The sequence below is a fragment of the Myotis myotis genome, unplaced genomic scaffold, assembly GCF_014108235.1.
Source record: "Myotis myotis isolate mMyoMyo1 unplaced genomic scaffold, mMyoMyo1.p scaffold_m19_p_4, whole genome shotgun sequence".
Taxonomy (NCBI): Eukaryota; Metazoa; Chordata; class Mammalia; order Chiroptera; family Vespertilionidae; genus Myotis; species Myotis myotis.
Genome location: NW_023416346.1, coordinates 117,710,107 through 117,729,574, shown reverse-complemented (window position 1 = coordinate 117,729,574; position 19,468 = coordinate 117,710,107). Strand labels below are relative to the sequence as shown.

Here is a 19,468-nt window from a genome sequence, read left to right as displayed (position 1 = left end):
GCCTTCCTTGAAACTGTTTACTATAGTTATTATGTAAGTAAACTGATAATTGCAGGGAAAAACAATCTAAAATTGGTATTAAACCTGTTTAACATCTTTAATAATTCTATTTCTAAATCCTTTGACAAAAGGGCATTACAGTTTTTCAGCTTATTGCAAACAGTATCTTTTTTTAAAAAGTCAGCCCTAATGTTATAGATATAATACACATTTTTAATTATTGGCACTATACTGTAAAGCACAATAAAGAACATCTGCTTTGAATAAATGACAGCTCAGAATACTGTTGCACACATACCATATAGGTTGTTTTACAGCAGATAGTAGTTGGCCAAACTTCAGATGGCAAAATGCTGAGTTGTGAGTTTGATATTGTCCAGCTAGTTATTTCTCGTCACTCTGGACTCCACTGTGGCAGAACACTCATATCCTTAAGATGCAAGGCCTAGCAAAAAGCCTCCCACAAATCCACTGGATATCACAACGTTCTGTCAACAAAGTCTGTTGCCCTTTCAAGTATGTTGTTGAGTTCACATGCTGCCTTATTTGCTCGTTTCTTAATCCGTCTTCTTGCTTTGTTTACACCTTTTTCAACTTTCCTCCGGTCGATCTGCACATAGCCACTGTGGCTAGCAATCTGAAGCAATCTGAAGGAGAAGAAAGCTACCACCTATTGTGGTTGCTGCGAGTGTCCCAGCTTTCTGGGACAAAAATCCCGCACACCAGCCAGTCACTCCACCCATTACAATCTGGGTAGCTACTGAGTATTTTTTCTACCATAGGTCCAGACTGTGGCCCAAAACACAATTCCACCAGTGGTGTCTGCTTGCATATTTAGTTAAATCCAACACTTCATGAGAGTCATCATCACTTTCATATTCTTGGGGAGGTAGGGTCTGCGTTGTCATTATACTGCCAGCGGCCTGTATTGAAGGTCGATGCTCCATCCTTGTAATTTCCACTCTTGTCCCATGTCATTGGCATCTCTAATCACGATCAAACTTTTTTGATCTGGTACCTTAAGAGCTACTTCTCACTACTTGATCATGTTTCTGGTAGCAAGTGTTCCCTGTCAGTGATTTTAAAGCCTATTCTATTCTATTTATTTATTAATTAATTAAAAATATTTTTTTATTGATTTCAGGAGGAAGGGAGAGGGAGAGCTAGAAACATCAGTGATGAGAGAGAATCATTGATTGGCTGCCACCTGTATGCCCCTTATTGGGGATTGAGCCCACAACCTGGGTATGTGCCCTTGACCAGAATCGAACCTGGGACCTTTCAGTCCGTGGGCTGACACTCTATCCACTGAGCCAAACCGGCTATATTATTGCCAGCCTCACAGAGGCTGCTCAGTCCCAGGGACTTGAGTGAATGCAGGCATGTCTGTCACAAGACCTCTGTCCCCATCCAGGAACAACTCTAATATCTTAAGAAACTGGACATCTGTGGAGGTTATGTTTTTTAAATATGTTTTTGTTGAATTTTTTTTAGAGAGAGAGAGAGGAAGGGAGAGGGATAGAGAGAGAGAAACATTGATGGGAGAGAAACATCATCAATCAGCTGCCTCCTGCACGCCCCACACTGGGGATCAAGCCTGCAACCTGGGCATGTGCCCTGACCGGGAATCGACCCCTGACCTCTTGGTTCATGGGTCGATGCTTAACCACTGAGCCACACCAGCTGGGCAGGAGGTTATGTTTTAAATGACATCTGATTTACAACTTCAGACTTTCTCAATGTGGTAGACTTACAGAATGCCGCATATATTTGGGTTTCTTTCCAATATATACAGTTCTAACAGCATATTCTCCCCCAGATTTGCCGCCCTGACTTCAGACCTTCCAAGGTTCCACTCTGGGCTATCTGAGTGAATGGCAGATCTATCACGACTTGGGTCTGGGCAACTGCATTGTTCTAGTCGTCTGATATTCATGGTGAAAATGTTTCCTTGTTCACATTTAACACAGAAGTTTTACTCTAAAATCCAGCCAACTATCATACTTTAAAATGCAAAGATGATGAAAAAAAAGAAAGAAAAAAATATTAAAAATACCAAGTATTATGCTAAGCGAAATAAACCAGTCGGAGAAAGATAAATATCACATGATCTCACCCATATGTGGGATATAATGATCAACATAATTTGATGAACAAGAATAGATCCAGAGACAAATGGCAGGGGAGGGGGGGGTTAGAGAGCAACCAAAGGACTTATATGCATGCATATTAGCTTAACCAATGGACACAGACACTGGGGTGGTGGGGGCTTGCCTGGGGTGAGAATGGCTGGGGGGAGTATGTCAACTGGGGTAAAAGAAGACATATGTAAAACTTTAGACAATAAAAAAAAATACCCAAGGATGGTTTATAGCAAAATGTAGGCCAGGCCCTATGGCCCCTACTTTATTGGGGAAGGGACAGGATGGTCAGTAACACCCTGTGCATGACCTTTTCCTCTCTATCTTCTGCTGGGGAGAAAGCCAAGTTCTGTGTGATTGGGGAGGTAAAAGATGGAGCATACCCAAGCCCTCAGCCAAGCAAGCACACAACATTGGTTCTTTACTTCATAATTGAAGCCATATGCAGCCTAAAGAGGAACTTGGCAGGTTGTCCTCATCCGTTCAACTCATCTGATGCTCCGATGTCCAGTCCTTCTGCTAATAGAGAGCAACCTCCTTGAATCATTTCCAGCATATTTGCCCCTTCCCCATGTTCCTTGGTCTTTTTAGTACTTCTGTTGTGGGCTGTCTGTTTTACAGTACTCCATCCAGTTCCCCTTTTGGTGGGGGAGGAGAAACTTTAGATCCTGAAGGTGGAAGTGGACATCATGGTGCTGTGACCCGTGGGAGAAAGTGACAAAGCAATCAGACGTTTCTGTGGAGGATAACTGCCTGTTGGTGTATATTTTGAACCTAATTATGCTGAAAGAGTTCATGTCTCCTCAGTTTTTCAGTGCTGTACATACTTTTAAAGAGACTCCTGCTGTTATCTCAGCCTTGTGATGTTTTAGATTCCTGAAGGTGGGGTGGAAAGGGGAGACACACACACACACACACACACACACACACACACACACACACACACACACACACACACACATGCACGCACGCCCCTATCCCTCCATAAACACCAGAGGCAAACTCTGGCACTTTCCATGTTGGTTGAGCTTGGTGCCTGTCTTTCATGGCAGCAAATTTCCTCAGATAGTCTATGATCGTTGCGTGCTCATGTTTGTGTTGGAAACTTCCTGCTTGTATGGCTGTGATGCTGGCTCTGATAATGGAGCTTGTTGTTTCTGTTTTTTTTTTTTTTTAAATATGCTTTTATTGATTTCAAAGTTGAAGGGAGAGAGAGAGCAAGAGAGCGAGAGAGCCGAAACCGGTTTGGCTCAGTGGATAGAGCGTCGGCCTGCGAACTGAGGGGTCCCAGGTTCAATTCCGGTCAAGGGCATGTACCTGGGTTGCGGGCACATCCCCAGTGGGAAATGTGCAGGAGGCGGCTGATCAATGTTTCTCTCCCATCGATGTTTCTAACTCTCTATCTCTCTCCTTTCCTCTCTGTAAAAAATCAATAAAATATATATAAAAGAGAGAGAGAGATCAGTGATGAGAGAGAATCACTGATCAGCTGCCTCTTGCACTCCCCACACTGGGATTGAGCCACAACCCGGGCATGTGCCCTGACTGGGAATTGAACCATGACCTCCTGGTTCATAAGTTGATGCTCAACCACTGAGCCACACTGGCTGGGCATGGAGCTTGTTTTGAGAATTGTAGGGCTGGAGTGAAATGGCTCTCTCTCTGTTGGGGATTGCTGGCTTTCTGGGGGAAGTTTTAGGCAGAGAACACATGTTGCTACTCCATTAGCACAAGCCCATGGAGAACGAGAGAGAGAGAGAGAGAGAGAGAGAGAGAGAGAGAGAGAGAGAGAGAGAGAGAGAGAGAGACAGCAAGCACTCAGAACTCAAATTAACCACCTAGAAGATTGCTCAGCCCTGTAGGAATGTCTGTTCTGATCCACTAATAAGTCACATACTAGAGGTTGGCGAACACTGCGAGATGACCCTTCAGATTTATAGCAACCCCGAGATTTTAACCATACGAAGAAAGGTTTAAAAGTTAATTGACAGTATGGCCATTTTTGTTAGGTACAAATGGCCACATGCTGAATTTGTCAGTTGTGATGCTGACTCGAGGTGCTCTTAGTGAAAATGACTGTTTTCTTAGTAATACTCAGATCCTGGCTTGACACGTTGCTATGGTATAAGTTGACACCATACATATCAAAATCTTCAACAAATTTTAAAAAAGAAAATCACAGCAATCACTTAGAATTGTATTATTTTTCTTTGAAAATTAATCGTTAATATGGCTGAAGGTGCTAGTCTCAAGAGAATGGGTGCCAGCTCACAGTGAAGGGTGCCATCTGCTGGATTTACTAATATTCTCTCTAATAACACCAGGATAGGAGGTTTTTGGATACTATTTCCTCCATTCCTGGAGCACTCCCTCCCCCTCTCCCACTGGCCCCATTAAAAAAAATATTTTTATTGCCCTAACCGGTTTGGCTCAGTGGATAGAGCGTCGGCCTGCCGACTGAATGGTCCCAGGTTCGATTCTGGCCAAGGGCATGTACCTTGGTTGCGGGCACATCCCCGGTAGGGGGTGTGGAGGAGGCAGCTGATGGATGTGTCTCTCTCATCGATGTTTCTAACTCTCTATCGCTCCCCTTTCTTCTCTGTAAAAAATCAATAAAATATATTTTTAAAAATATTTTTTTATTTATTGATTTTAGTGAGCGGAAGGGAGAGAGAGAGAGAAACATCGATTTGTTGTTCCACTTATTTATGCATTCATTGGACTTATTTATTCATTAATTGGTTGTTTCTTGTATGTGCCATGACTGGGGATTGAACCCACAACCTTGGCTTATCAAAACAATACTCTAACCAGCTGAGCTACCCGACCAGGGCCCATTGGGCCCATTTCAACACAGCATAAACGGAGCACAGAATCTTCACGGGGCTGTGATAGCAGCTTCTGAACTGGATCCTGACAATGCTCATCTCCCCTTGAGTGTGTGAGGCATTAGTCATTTGCTTCTAGTAAAGAGAATATAACAAAAGTGATGGGATGTCCCTTTTGAGATTGGGTTACAAAAGACGGTGACCTGTGTCTTCATCACAAAGTATCTCTCTTTGGTGCCTCTTGCTTGCTTGTTGTGACGAAGCCAGCTGCCGTGCTGTGAGTTACACTGTGGAGAGGTCCACGTGGCAGAGACCTGAGGGCAGCCTCTTGCTGACAACCAGTGAGAACCTGAGGCCCTCATTGGAACCGAGATCCTCAGTCCAACAGCTTGTGAGAGACAGTCCTGCTAACCACCTTTGAATAGGCTTGAAAGCAGCTCCTTCTCCCGTAGAGCCTTCAGATGAAACTGCAGCCCCAGTCAACACCTTGACTATCTAAAATAATAAAAGCATAATATGCTAATTAGACCAGACAGCCAAATGACCTTCTGGATGACCTTCCAGATTACTACACTATGACACCCACTGGTGCCAGGCCAGCCAAGGCGGGTGCGATGTGATTGATCGGGAGCCCGGCCATTGCCCCATAATTGCCCAGGCCACCGGCCAGCAGGGCAATCGATCAGTCGGGGGCTCCATGATCGCTCCAAAGAGGGAGGCCCAGGCCACCGACTGGCAGGCTGTGGTGGGTGGGTGGGGCCTCTCTCTGCAGGGATGATCCATCATGGAGCCCCAGCTGGGTGGGTAGGGCCTACCTCTTTGGGGCGATCAATCGCGGAGCTCCCAGACTGTGAGAGGGCACAGGCGGGGCTGAGGGACCCCCCACCCCAGTGCATGAATTTCATGCACCGGACCTCTAGTAACACCATAAGAATTCCTGACCCACAGAAGCTGTGAGAGAATAAGTGTTGTTTTGCCGAAACCGGTTTGGCTCAGTGGATAGAGCGTCGGCCTGCGGACTGAGAGGTCCCAGATTCGATAATGGTCAAGGGCATGTACCTGGGTTGCGGGCATATCCCCAGTAGGAGATGTGCAGGAGGCAGCTGATCGATGATTCTCTCTCATCGATGTTTCTAACTCTCTATCTCTCTCCCTTCCTCTCTGTAAAAAATCAATAAAATATATTTTTTTTAAAAAAATAAGTGTTGTTTTGAGCCCTTAAGTTTGGGGATAATTTGTTAGGCAGCAGTAGGTAACTAATTCAAGGGCCAGTCTGGCTCACTATTTTGATGGATATCAAAAGCTTCAGAGGTGTCCTGTTTGAATTTGGCTCAATAAAACTCATAAAGACTTTCTATTGTGCCTGGCTGGTTAGCTTGTTAGACTTTGCGTCACCAGAAGTGTACTTCTGGAAGCTTCTGGGGCCACTCAGACCATAGTCCTGCAAAGAGGATGTCACAAAAGGCAGGTCTTTACCACACATCAGGTGAGTGAACATTTGAAGGTACATTTACTTTCCAAAGTAACGTGCATTATTTTTTATTATTAATTTTCAATTGTAAGCATAAAACATGAACACATTCTCCTGGTGAAAATAAGGACATAGATACAGATAAAGTCCTCTTCAACAGTAACCTATCTAGGCCTCTCTCCTCCCCACCCCTCCACTCTCTATTATGAATTTGGAGTAAATCTTTCCAGAACTTAAAAAAAATTATATACTAAACATGCATGTACTTGTTTTTTTAAAAAATAATACTCTCTTGCAGTATCATTCACTTTTTTAACTCCTCCTTGCTCCCCCCACCCCCACTCAGCTATCTCATCCAGTTTTGAAATCTCACTTGATACATGTGGATCTAGTTCCTTCTTGGCTATGAAATGAAAACCCCATGTTTTACCTCTCTATGTCATAGGATAGCCTTTAGGTTGTTTCCGGATGTTGACTCTTAAACCCCATGCTGCAGTGAACATCACCTGCCTGTCGGTGCAGTCTTAGCGACACTGCCAAATTGCCTGACAAAATGGCTGTGCCGCTTGAAGTATGGAAAGTGCCCATTTGCCCTAAGCCTTGCCAAAATATCATATTTTCCAGTCTGGTGGGTGAAAAATGATTTCTCCCTCTTTAAGGTTGTAGTCCCGTGGTTATTAGTGAGGTTGAAAAGCTTTCCATGTGTTTATTGGCAGGTTTTCTCTTTTTCTGTAGGGCTCTTGGGAGAGCAGGTGTGTGCGCGAGTGTGTGCATATGTGTATGCGTGCGTGCGTGCGTGCGTGTGTGTGTGTGTGTGTGTGTGTGTAGTGGGGGAGGGTGTGGATCTGACCTTGGATGCCAGCTACCCAGAGGTGATACACACCAGTTCTGAGAAAATCAGCCGCCCGTTACTGTGAGCACTAGGAGAGCCTGTGAGAAACTGAGCTCACTGCAGTGCAGCCTCTCTCTTTTTTGTTTTTTAATGTTTTATTTTTTAAAATTTTATTATTAGTTTAAAAAATATTTTTATTGATTTAAGAGAGGAAGGGAGAGAAAGAGAGAGAGAGAGAGAGAGAGAGAGAGAGAGAGAGAGAGAGAAACATCAACGATGAGGGAGAATCATTGATTGGCTGCCTCCTGCACGACCCACACTGGGGATCGAGCCCACAACCCCGGCATGTGCCCTGACCGGGCATCGAACCGAACCATGACCTCCTGATTCATAGTTCAATGCTCAACCACTGAGCCATGCCGGCTGGGCCAGCCTCTCTCTTTGGGATGAGGAAGAGTCCCTGGTTTCAGCAGGGACAGTAATCTAGAGAGCCACTGTGGTTACAAACTGCTGGCCTCTTCCCCATACTACTGTGTGAAGTCCAAACCAAGAGGGGTTTGATATTGGCTTGGTTACTTGCCTTTGATTAATGCAAAATAGCTTGCTGCCACCCTATGGGAGTCAGGGGCCTCCCGTGAGTAAATTAATGGAAGACTACAGGACGCCTAACCAGGCAGGACTGACAGGGCACAGACTCTCAGGGATTACCATTTGGGACCCCTCCCACAGCAAGGCAAGAGTATGACTGTGTGATGGAGGCGGCAAACCTCACAACTAGTTGCAAAAACCAAGATTAGAGATGATCCTCAAATTCCTTTCCTTGCGAAATCTGTACATTTAAAAGAATCTCTCGTGTTGTTGACCGACTCCTTTCTCCACGTACATGAAAATGGAGACTTGTTATTTAGACTGTAGGTTACAGAATTGTGATGGAATTTGAAGAGGAACAGATCGGATCCAAAGATCTCTATCTTGCAGCTGGACACAGAAACTTAGGAGACTTGGAGACTGGTGTGTCTCTTTTTGGGAAGTGTGAGTACATTTTATGTTGTAACGGGGGGGGGGGGAGAATCACATTATTTTAGAGAACAGAATTTTGGAAAGTGTGTATAGGGGAAGATGGGTTATGTGAATAATGAGTGACCAAAGGGATGGACTGTTTTGGGAGGGAAGGGGGACACCACCTAATGGTTTGGCCTTGCTAACAGCAAGCCTGATTACTCCTGGGCAATTCCCTAGGTGCATACGATCTTGGTGGAAAGATAAATTGAGGACCTGGCAGGACTCCTGCTGCAGAAACTAAAGAGGCCCCTGAAGGCTCCATCTGCCAGATTCTTCTTCTAATCTTTGCAACAGAGCCAAAGTGTCAGCATGTTGCCTAAAGTATGTGAGGGTGACTCAGTCTTCGGGAACTTTTAAGCTTTTAATCCTAAACGGAGTGAAGCAAATTAATTCATTCATTCCAGTGCCTGTGCTGGAAAAGATGGTCAAGCAACTCCAGTCATAGAGGCTCTCCTTGGTTCGGTTTTGTTCCATTGGATGAATATATTTCCATTGATTTATCCGTTCTCTGTCAACATCTGGGGCTATCTCCAATGCTGCTGGGAACCTTTTTTGCACTTCGCTTTTTTTTTCGTGCACATGTTCAGCGCACACATTTCTCTTGGGCACATACCCAGGAATAAAATTGCTGGATCGTCATTGTAACAGAGATTAAACACGCATCTTTGACTTATTAAAGTCTGTTGTTAACTGGCCTTTTTGTCTACTTCCTGTACCAGGCAGCAACCTTAGAAGATTCCATTTATACCTCTTCCTGACCTCTATGCCATTGTAGTTGTGTATATGGAGACTCTCCCAACATTATTATCATTTTGTGCACTCAATATTAATTTAGAACTGCCCATGTATTTACTTTCTTTGCTCTTCATTCTTCCTGCAAATCTATCTGGGATCATTTTCCTTCTGCCTGAAGGACACCCTTTAGTATTTTCTTTTAGGAATTCTACCGGTGATGAATTCCATCAGCCTGGTGTCCAAACACATTTGTCTTTCACCTTCATTTTGAAGGATAGTTTCATTAAATATGTAATTTGAAATAGGCAGTTATTTACTCTCAACACTTCAAATATGTTTTATTTTCTTCTATCTTGTTCTGTTGAAAAATTAATTATTTTTCAATTTTTATATCAGTATGGACTCATGGATATTTACTTTATAAATGAATATTGACTATTTTATCCATGGACATCAGTATGGACTTAAGGATATTTATTTTATAAATGAATATCAACTATTTTATACATGGATATCAGTATGGACTCACGGATATTTATTTTATAAATATAACTTTAGCTCTGGCTAGTCTGGCTCAGTTGGTTGGGTGTCATTCCCCCCCCCCCCCCCCCATGTACTGAAAGGTTGCAGGTTCAATTCTGGTCAGGGCACATGCCGCAGTTTTGGGCTCGATCTCTGATAGGGGGCGTGCAGGAGGCAGCGGATTGATGTATTGCTCTCACATAGATGTTTCTCTCTTGCTCTCCCTTTCCCTTCCTCTCTCTCTCAAAATCAATAAAACATCTGTTAAAAATATAACTTTAGGTTATAGTTCAATACTACATTATTTACTTTGTTTTTCTTGTCCCAATTGTTCCAGCTTTGGCCATTAGTAGCTCCTTCAGGTTGTCTCCTGTGTTTCTTTGTGATACACCTATGGTTTTGTTTTTTGAGCCTTTTTTTTTTTACTTTCAGGCACTTCAAGATGCTCCTCATTCATCTTGTATTTTTCCTCCCCCAGTCCTAGAACAACCTTTTCTCCAATGAGCCCTGATTCCTTTCATTGGAGAATGGTATTGGAAACCAAGAAGGGTCACTTTTTATACTTTTCCCTTCTTGTAGATATTTTTAATCATGCATTTTATTTCTTTATTATTATTTTTTAAAATATATTTTTATTGATTTCAGAGAGGAAGGGAGAGAGAGAGGGAGAGGGAGAGAGAAACACCAATGATGAGAGAGAATTGATCGGCTGCCTCCTGCACGCCCCACACTGGGGATCGAGTCCATAACCTGGGCATGTGCCCTGACCGGGAATCGAACCCTGACCTCCTGGTTCATAGGTTGATGCTCAATCACCGAGCCACGCCGGCTGGGCTATTTTATTTCTTTAAATAAAGTAAGCATTCCCCCCACCCCCAAAAAATCTGTATCCAAAGTTTTGGTTAAGTCTGATTCTGCAGTCTGTTGTTTCAGCTGGTTCAGCTCATGGTGACTTATTCTCCTATATGTTTGTTTATTTTCTACCTTCTATGATGACTGGACTTGAAAAATTATTTTGTAGATTCACTGAAGCCTAGGATGAAGCCGCTTTCCTCCAGAAAACGTTGCCTTTGCGTTTTCTTCTTGGGGTAGTCCCAATCTGGAACCACTTTAAACCAGGTACACAGCTCTCAATTCCCAGAACTACTCAAGCAGTGTGAACCTGAGCTGCAAGTTCACGGTCACAACTTCACAGGGAAGGATTTCTCCTTTCCCTCCCCCCCTCCTTTGCACGCCAGTGAGGTCCCAACTTAACATGGGAAAGGGCTCCGGTTACAGCCATCCTTGTTTTACTTCGTTTTGCTTTATTGCACTTCACAGATGTTATGTTTTTTACAAGTCGAAGGCTGGACCCTCCACCAGCAAAAAAGATGACGACTGCTTTTCTGCGATGATTTATTGAGGAGGGTCTGGAACGGAACCTCCAATATCTCCGAGGTCTGCCTGTACTTTCCCTACCTTGGGCAGGCCCTGGCATTGTTCTGTGTTCACATTTCCCCATGAAGCCACTAAAATCGAAGCACAAGTGTTCCTTATTAGCAAACCCTTTGGGATAAAACCAATTCTGGGCTTTGAAACTGTTTAATTCTGGAGGCTCCTGCTTTCTCTTGGCCTGATATTTCCTTACTCTTTCATTAGCTTTTCAATGCTCTGAAGGTTTAAAAAATGTACTCAGTGGGATGCTTTGTTCAAATAATACAGCTAATTTCCTGGAAATAGTTTTTTTTTTCCTTTCTTTTTTTTTTTCCTTCAATCAAGGGACTCTGCCTTTCTTCAGTTCTGGAAAATTCTTAGACATTATCTCCTTAAATATTGCCACTTCCTGATTCTTTCTAGTTTCAGTCTCTGGAACTTTCATTAAATCTGTGTTGGTGCCTCTCTACCTACCCTCCTAGCCCTTAATCGCTTTTTCATATTTTAAATAGTTTTGTGACTGTGCTGCCTCTGAGTGAGTTCAGCAGCTCTGGTTCCTAAATCACAAATTCACCTTTTGCGGCCCACTCTCTTGTTTATCTCATTATATTGGGCCATTTGTCAGTTTGTTCTCAGATTCATTCCCTAACCCCGTGTGTTCCATGTTACAAGGAGCTATGTATCCCATGATCCCTTCTGGGTAGTTTGGCCAAAGGAAGGTATTGGCAGATGCCTTGAGGGAGAGGGAGGGGAGAAGCTGCGGTATTTTTCTCCCTCTGTCTTGGCTTTGGGTAATGTATCTGGGAGCCACTGTGTCTCCTTTGAGCCTCCATCTCCTGCCAGATAGCTATAACTTCCATGGCCACAGCAGCTGTGACTCTAGTTCCCATGGATGGTGGTAAACGCTAGGGTTTGATAACAATCTTCTTTATTGTCCTTTCAGCCATAGGGGTGGCAGTAGCTTCCTGCCTTTTTTTTTTTTTTTTTTTTTTATCTCTGGGATGCATCATGGTCCCCTCCTGTCTTCTCATTCCTCTGTCACCTGTGTAATGCATTCCTTGCATTATGTTCTTTTTGTCGAAAATACCAAGAGAGATTTTTCTTTTCCTGACTGGACCTTGAGTAATGCACCATCTAAAACATTGTTTCAGTGTTTTAACAAACATTTCCAAGATTTTCATCTGCTCTTGATTCACAGCCACCTGCTTTTTGGTGTGTTGATTTTAAATGCATTTATTTTAAAATCTTTTTCAGATTGTTCTATTATTCCTACTGGATTCTGAGTGATTCCTCTTACATGTTGGCTTCCTTTTGTAGTATTGGGCTTCATTGTGGCCTTCGTAATTGTTGCTTTTTGAATGCTTATCTTCATGGAAGCTTTTTTTCTCTCCCACTCACTGTCCCTGGAAACTGGTTTTATGATTGTCTCTTTCTCTCTTTGTTTGGATTCTCTCATTTTTAAAAAATTAGATCTTTATTGTTGGAAGTATTACATATGTACCATTTTTGTCCCCATTGACCCCTTCTGGCTCACCCCTGCCCCCCACCCCAGGCCTTCATCACCCTATTGTCTGTGTCTATGGGGTTATGTGTATAAGCATACAAGTTCTTTTTTTAAAATATATTTTATTGATTTTTTACAGAGAGGAAGGGAGAGAGATAGACAGTTAGAAACATCGATGAGAGAGAAACATGGATCAGCTGCCTCCTGCACACTCCCTACTGGGGATGTGCCCGCAACCAAGATACATGCCCTTGACTGGAATCAAACCTGGGACCCTTGAGTCCGCAGGCTGAGGCTCTGTCCACTGAGCCAAACCGGTTAGGGCAGCATACAAGTTCTTTGATCTCTTCCCACCCACCCACCCTCTCCTGCCTTCCCTCTGAGATTCTGCAGTCTGTTCTATGCTTCTTTGTCTCTGGATCTATTTTGTTCATCAGTTTATTTTGTTCATTAGATTCCACATATGAGTGAGATTATGGGATACTTGTCTTTCTCTGACTGGCTTATTCCACTTAGCATAATACTCTCCAGGTCCCTCCATACTGTCTCAAAGGGTAAGAGATCCTTCTTTTTTACTGTTGCATCATATTCCATGATGTAAATGTACCACAGGTTTTTTTTTTTTTTTTATCTACTCGTCTACTGATGGGCACTAGAGCTGTTTCCAAATCTGAGCTATTGTAAATTCTGCTGCTATGAATATAGGGGGTGCATACATTCTTTCTGAATGGGGTTTCGGATTTCTTAGGATATATTCCTAGAATTGGGATCACTGGGTCAAATGGCAGTTCCATATTTAATTTTTTGAGCAAACTCCATACTGTTTTCCATAGTGGCTTCACCAGTCTGCATCCCCATCAGTAGTGTACTAGGGGTCCCTTTACTCCACACCCTCACCTGCACTTGTCATTTGTTGATTTGTTGATGATAGCCATTCTGACAGATGTGAGGTGATACTTCATTGTTATTTTAATTTGCATCTCAGATTATTAGTGACTTTGAGCATTTTTTCATATATCTCTTGGCCATCTGTATGTCTACTTTGGAGAAGTATCTATTTAGGTCCTTTGCCCATTTTTAAATTGAATTGTTTGTCTTCCTTTTGTTAAGTTGTATGAGTTCATTATGTATTTTGGATATTATCAGATGTATCATTGCCAAATATGTTCTCCCATGCAGTGGGCTCCCTTTTTATTTTGTTGATGGTTTCTTTTGCTGTGCAGAAGCTGTTTGTTTTGATATAGTCCCATTGTTTATTTTCTCCTTAGTTTCCTTTGCTCTATGGCAGTGATGGCGAACCTATGACACGCGTGTGAGAGATGACACGCGAACTCATTTTTTTTTGGTTGATTTTTCTTTGTTAAATGGCATTTAAATATATAAAATAAATATCATAAATATGTCTTTGTTTTACTATGGTTGCAAATATCAAAAAATTTCTATATGTGACAAGGCACCAGAGTTAAGTTAGGGTTTTTCAAAATGCTGACACGCCAAGCTCAAAAGGTTCGCCATCACTGCTCTAGGAGAAGTATCCGTAAACATATTGCTATGAGAGATGTCTGAGATTTTGCTGCCTATGGTTTCTTCTAGGATTTTATGGTTTCATGACTTACATTTAAGTCTTTTATCTATTTTGAGTTTATTATTGTGTATGGTGTAAGTTGGTGGCCTGGTTTCATTTTTTTGCATGTATCTGTTCAATTTTCCCAACACCATTTATTGAAGAGACTCTTGACTCCATTGTATGTTCTTGCCTCCTTTGTCAAATATTAATTGAGTGAAATGGCTTGGGTCAATTTCTGGGTTCTCTGTTCTGTTCCATTGATCTATATGCCTGTTCTAGTGCCAGTACCAGGCTGTTTTGAGTACAGTGGCTTTGTAGTATAACTTGATATCTGGTATTGTGATCCCACAAGCTTTGTTATTCTTTCTCAAGATTGCTGTGGCTATTCTGGGTCTTTTGGTTCCATATAAATTTTTGGAGTATTTATTTTTTCTAGATCTGTGAAATATGCTGTTGATATTTTAATAGGGATTGCATTGAATCTATAGATTGCTTTGGGTAGTATAGACATTTTAATGGTCTTAATTCTATCAATTCATGATCATGGTATATTCTTTTTATATCTTCCTCTATCTCTTTTTTCAACGTCCTGTAGTAGTTTTCTGAGTACAAGTCTTTTACCTTCTTGGTTAAGTTTATTCCTAAGTATCTTAATTTTTTTGTTGCAATGGTAAATGGGATTATTTGTTTAGTTTCTCTTTCTGAGAATTCATTATTGGTGTATAAAAATGCCCAGTGATTTCTGGGTGTTAATTTTGTATCCTGCTGCATTGCTGAATTCATTTATTAAATCTAGTAGATTTTTGTGGAGTCTTCAGTGTTTTCTATGTACAATATCATGTCATCTGTGAATAATGAGAGTTTTACTTCCTCCTTTTCTATATGGATGCCCTTTATTTCTTCTTCTTGTCTGATTGCTATGGCTAGCACTTCCAGTACTATGTTGAATAAGAGTGGTGAACGCAGACATCCCTGTCTTGTTCCTGTTCTTAGGGGAAATGGTTTTAGTTTTTGCCCACTAAGTATGATGTTGGCTGTAGGTTTGTCATATATGGTCCTTATTATGTTGAGATATGATCCCTCTATTCCCACTTTGCTGAGAGTTTTTATCAAAAATGGGTGTTGGGGCAGTTTTCCCCAGCTTTGGGTGGTGGCCGCTGCTGGGCTTCCGCTTCCCGTTGGAGGAGGGCGAAGCGGCGTGGACAGCGGCCCCGGCACCCCACGCCCCGCCGCCTGCAGCTGTGCGCCCCGAGCCCGCCGCTTCCCTCCTCAGGCCCCGGCCGCCGCTGCCGCGGCCCCCCAAGCGGCCCGGATGCAGGCCATCAAGTGTGTGGTGGTGGGAGACGGAGCTGTAGGTAAAACTTGCCTGCTGATCAGTTATACTACCAATGCATTTCCCGGAGAATATATCCCCACTGTCTTTGACAACTATTCTGCCAATGTTATGGTAGATGGAAAACCGGTGAATCTGGGCTTATGGGATACTGCTGGACAAGAAGATTATGAGAGATTACGTCCCCTCTCCTATCCGCAGACAGATGTCTTCTTAATTTGCTTCTCTCTTGTGAGTCCTGCGTCATTTGAGAATGTTCGTGCAAAGTGGTACCCTGAAGTTCGACACCATTGTCCCAACACTCCCATCATCCTGGTGGGGACCAAGCTTGATCTTAGGGATAATAAAGACACGATTGAGAAACTGAAGGAGAAGAAGCTGACACCCATCACCTACCCGCAGGGTTTAGCCATGGCCAAGGAGATCGGTGCTGTAAAATACCTGGAGTGCTCAGCTCTCACACAGCGAGGCCTCAAGACAGTGTTCGATGAAGCTATCCGAGCCGTTCTCTGCCCGCCGCCCATCAAGAAGAGGAAGAGAAAATGCCTTCTGTTGTAAATGTCTGGGCCTCGCCCTGCGCCTGGCCCTGCGAACCTTTGTATGCTTTGCTCAAAAAACGATGGAGCCTTCGCACTCAATGCCAAGTTTTTGTTACAAATTAGCTTTTCCATAAAACCATTTTGAACCAATCAGTAATTTTTAGGTTTTATTTAAATAAGTGTAAGGATTCAAACTTTCACATTCTATTAAAATTTAGCCCTAAAATGACAAGCTTTCTTAAAGCCTTATTTTTCAAAAGCCCCTATTTTTGCTCAGATAAAGAGTTGCCAAAATTCCTCGTGAACTAAGTTGCATTGTTGTGCTAAGAACACTAAGCACTAAACTGTTCAAAGGCCTTTGTCTTGGAGAAGACTAGCTTCTGAAGGTAGGGATGGCAGGCACTTGCTAATGAGTCTCACACGCAGCAGCCTCCTTTACGAAATGTTGCCATTCATAATTTATCAACCCACGTTCCTTACCTAACATTGTACTGTATATCAGCTCAACTCTTCGGATTGATCTTTATTTCGTAGTGAGATTTTTAAAAATTAGTATATTAGCTTTTGCTGGATCGTGAGCAGACCCTTCCTCACGTGTTCCTCTGATGAAGTATTCTGCTCTCACGGGCACACTGGGGTGGAGTTTAGGGAACACTTGATGTGATCAAAGGATGAAGACAGTATTTGACAAAATATGAAGTGGAGATTAATTTACACTACATTGTACGCGTAACAAACTGAATAAGTGTCTCGGGTAAGATTTGAAAAAGGTTAGTTTCTGTCAAATGCAGTTGATGGTGAAAGTTGGTATTAATCAGTAAGTGTTTTCTTAAGATTTTACTTTTTCTTAAACCTGTAATCTCTCCCACAATTGGGCATTTAATTCATCTTGGAACTGGTCATTCCCATAGTTGCTAACTTAGTGCTTTTCTTATAGACCCCTTCTCAATGAGCAATATGCCTCCTTGTATAAAATCTTTCTTGATAATGCATTAGTTTTTCTGTAGGTTAGTCAAAGTGCATTCCTGTTTTCACGTTCTTTTATTCAAAGCTAATAAGTGCTTTCCTTAGTTTTCTAGAAACTAGATGTAAAAATCATGTGTTGCATCTCTACAGTTTTTTAAGTATTTTAGATATTCTTAAACTACGAGCCTTCTTACCACCACTGTCTTGCCAGACCCCAGCACTGTACCTTGGCTGTGGCTGGCCCCTCTGCCTCCCTGTGTGGACACGCTTCCTGTTGCTCTGCCTAACCATGCTCCTTTGGGTGGGAGGTTGTGACCTTGTGCTTGTGCTAACGACGTTCTGTATAGCTTACCCACTGGCAAGAACACAAATTGGACCTTTCAACCACTAGAACATTTTTTAAATTGACATTTGCAGACTTGTGGAGTGTTTTTACATTGATCTTTGCTAATGCGGTTAGCAGTATGTTTGCATGTATGACTTAATAAATCCTTGAATCCTAAAAAAAAAAAAAAAAAAAAAATGGGTGTTGGATTTTGTCAAATGCCTTTTTGGGGGTCTATTGATATGATCATGTGATTTTTGTCTTTCCATTTGTTTATATGATGTATCACGTTTATTGATTTGCGAATATTGGACCAGCCTTGCATCCCTGGAATAAATCCCACTTGGTCATGGTGTATGATCTTTTTAATATATTGCTGGATCCAATTTGCTAATATTTTGTTGAGGATTTTAGCATCCATGTTCATCAGGGATATTGGCCTGTAGCTCTCTTTCTTTATAGTGTCTTTATCTGGTTTTGGAATTATGATAATGCTGGCCTAATAAAAAGAGTTTAGAAGTGTTCCTTCCTCTTGGATTTTTTGGAATAGTTTAAGGAGGACAGGTGTTCATTCTTCTTTGAATGTTTGGTAAAACTCCTCTGTGAAGCCATCTGGACTAGGATTTTTGTTCGCTGGGAGTTTTTACTTAATTTTATTACTGCTTCAATTTCATCTGTTGTTATTGGCCTTATTCAGGTTTTCTGATTCTTCCTGATTCATTTTTGGGAGATTATATTTTTCTAGGAATTGGTCCATTTCACCCACATTGTCCAGCTTGTTGGCATATAGTTGTTCATAGTATTTTCTTAGAATCCTTTGTATTTCTGTGGTGTCAGTTGTTAGTTCTCCACTTTTGTTTCTGATTTTATTTATTTGGATCCTCTTGCTTTGTTTCTTGATGAATCTGGCTAATGGTTCATCAATCTTGCTTTTCTTTTCATAGAACCAGCTCTTGGTTTCTTAGATTTTTTAATATATATTTTTTAGTCCCTATGTCATTTATTTCTGCTCTAATCTTTTTTAAAAATATATTTTTATTAATTTTAGAGAAGAAGGGAGAGGGAGAGAGAAATAGAAACATCAATGATGAGAGAGAATCATTGATTGGCTGCCTCCTGCACGCCCCCCACTGGGGATTGAGCCTACAACCTGGGTATGTGCCCTTGACTGGAGTCGAACCTGGGACCCCTCAGTCCGCAGGCTGACGCTCTGTCCACTGAGCCAAACCGGTTAGGGCTCTGCTCTAATCTTTATTATTTGTTTCCTTCTATTCACACTGGGCTTTTCTTGTTCTCTTTCTAATTCTTCTCTTTTTGTTTTATTTTTATATATTTTTTATTGATTGTTAGAGAGGAAGGGAGTTGGTGAGGTAGATAGAAACATCAATGATGAGAGAGAATCGCCGATTGGCTGCCTCATGCATGCCCCCCACCGGGGATTAAACCCACAACCTAGGCATGTGCCCTTGACCAGAATCGAACCTGGGACCCTTCATCTACAGGCTGATGCTCTATCCACTGAGCCAAATCAGCTAGGGCCTCTTTCTAATTCTTTAAGTTGTAGGGTTAAATAGTTTATTATTAATTTTTCTTGTTTTTTGAGGTAGGCCTGTAGTGCTATGAACTTCTCTTGCAGGACTGCTTTTGCTGTGTTCCAGAGATTTTGGGTTGTTGTGCGTTCATTTTCATTTGTCTCTTGGAAGTTTTTTTATTTCTTCCTTGATCTCATTGGCAACCCATTCATTGTTTAATAACATGCTATTTAGCCTCCATATGTTTGAATGTTTTTGAGTGGTTTTACTGTAGTTGATTTCTAATTTTATTCCATTGTGATCTGAGAAGATGCTTGATCTAATTTCAGTCTTCTTGAACTTGTAGAGACTTGTTTTGTGTCCTAAAATGTGGTCTATCTTTGAGAATGACCTCTGTGCACTTGAGAAGAATGTATATTCTGCAGCTTTGGGGTGAAATGTTCTACAAATGTCAATTAAATCCATATGATTCAATGTGTCATTTAGAGTCACTGTTTCCTTGTTAATTTTTTGTCTGGAAGATCTATCCAGTGCAGTCAGTGGGGTGTTAAAATCCCCTGTTATGACTGTTTTGCTATTAATCTCTCCCTTAAAGTCCTCTAGAAGTCTTTTTATACATTTATTTTTTACATATATATTTTATATATTTAGCTGTTCCTCTATTGGGCATATACATATATGTTTACCAGGGTAATATC

At 41.9% G+C, this 19,468-nt stretch overlaps 2 pseudogenes; one reads left to right on the top strand and one right to left on the bottom strand.

Moving 5' to 3' along the window:
- Positions 1 to 431: 431 nt before the first annotated feature.
- LOC118653648 lies at positions 432 to 908 on the bottom strand (annotated as a pseudogene).
- Positions 909 to 15,369: 14,461 nt separating this feature from the next.
- Positions 15,370 to 15,952, top strand: LOC118654467 (annotated as a pseudogene).
- The last annotated feature ends 3,516 nt before the right edge of the window (positions 15,953 to 19,468 follow it).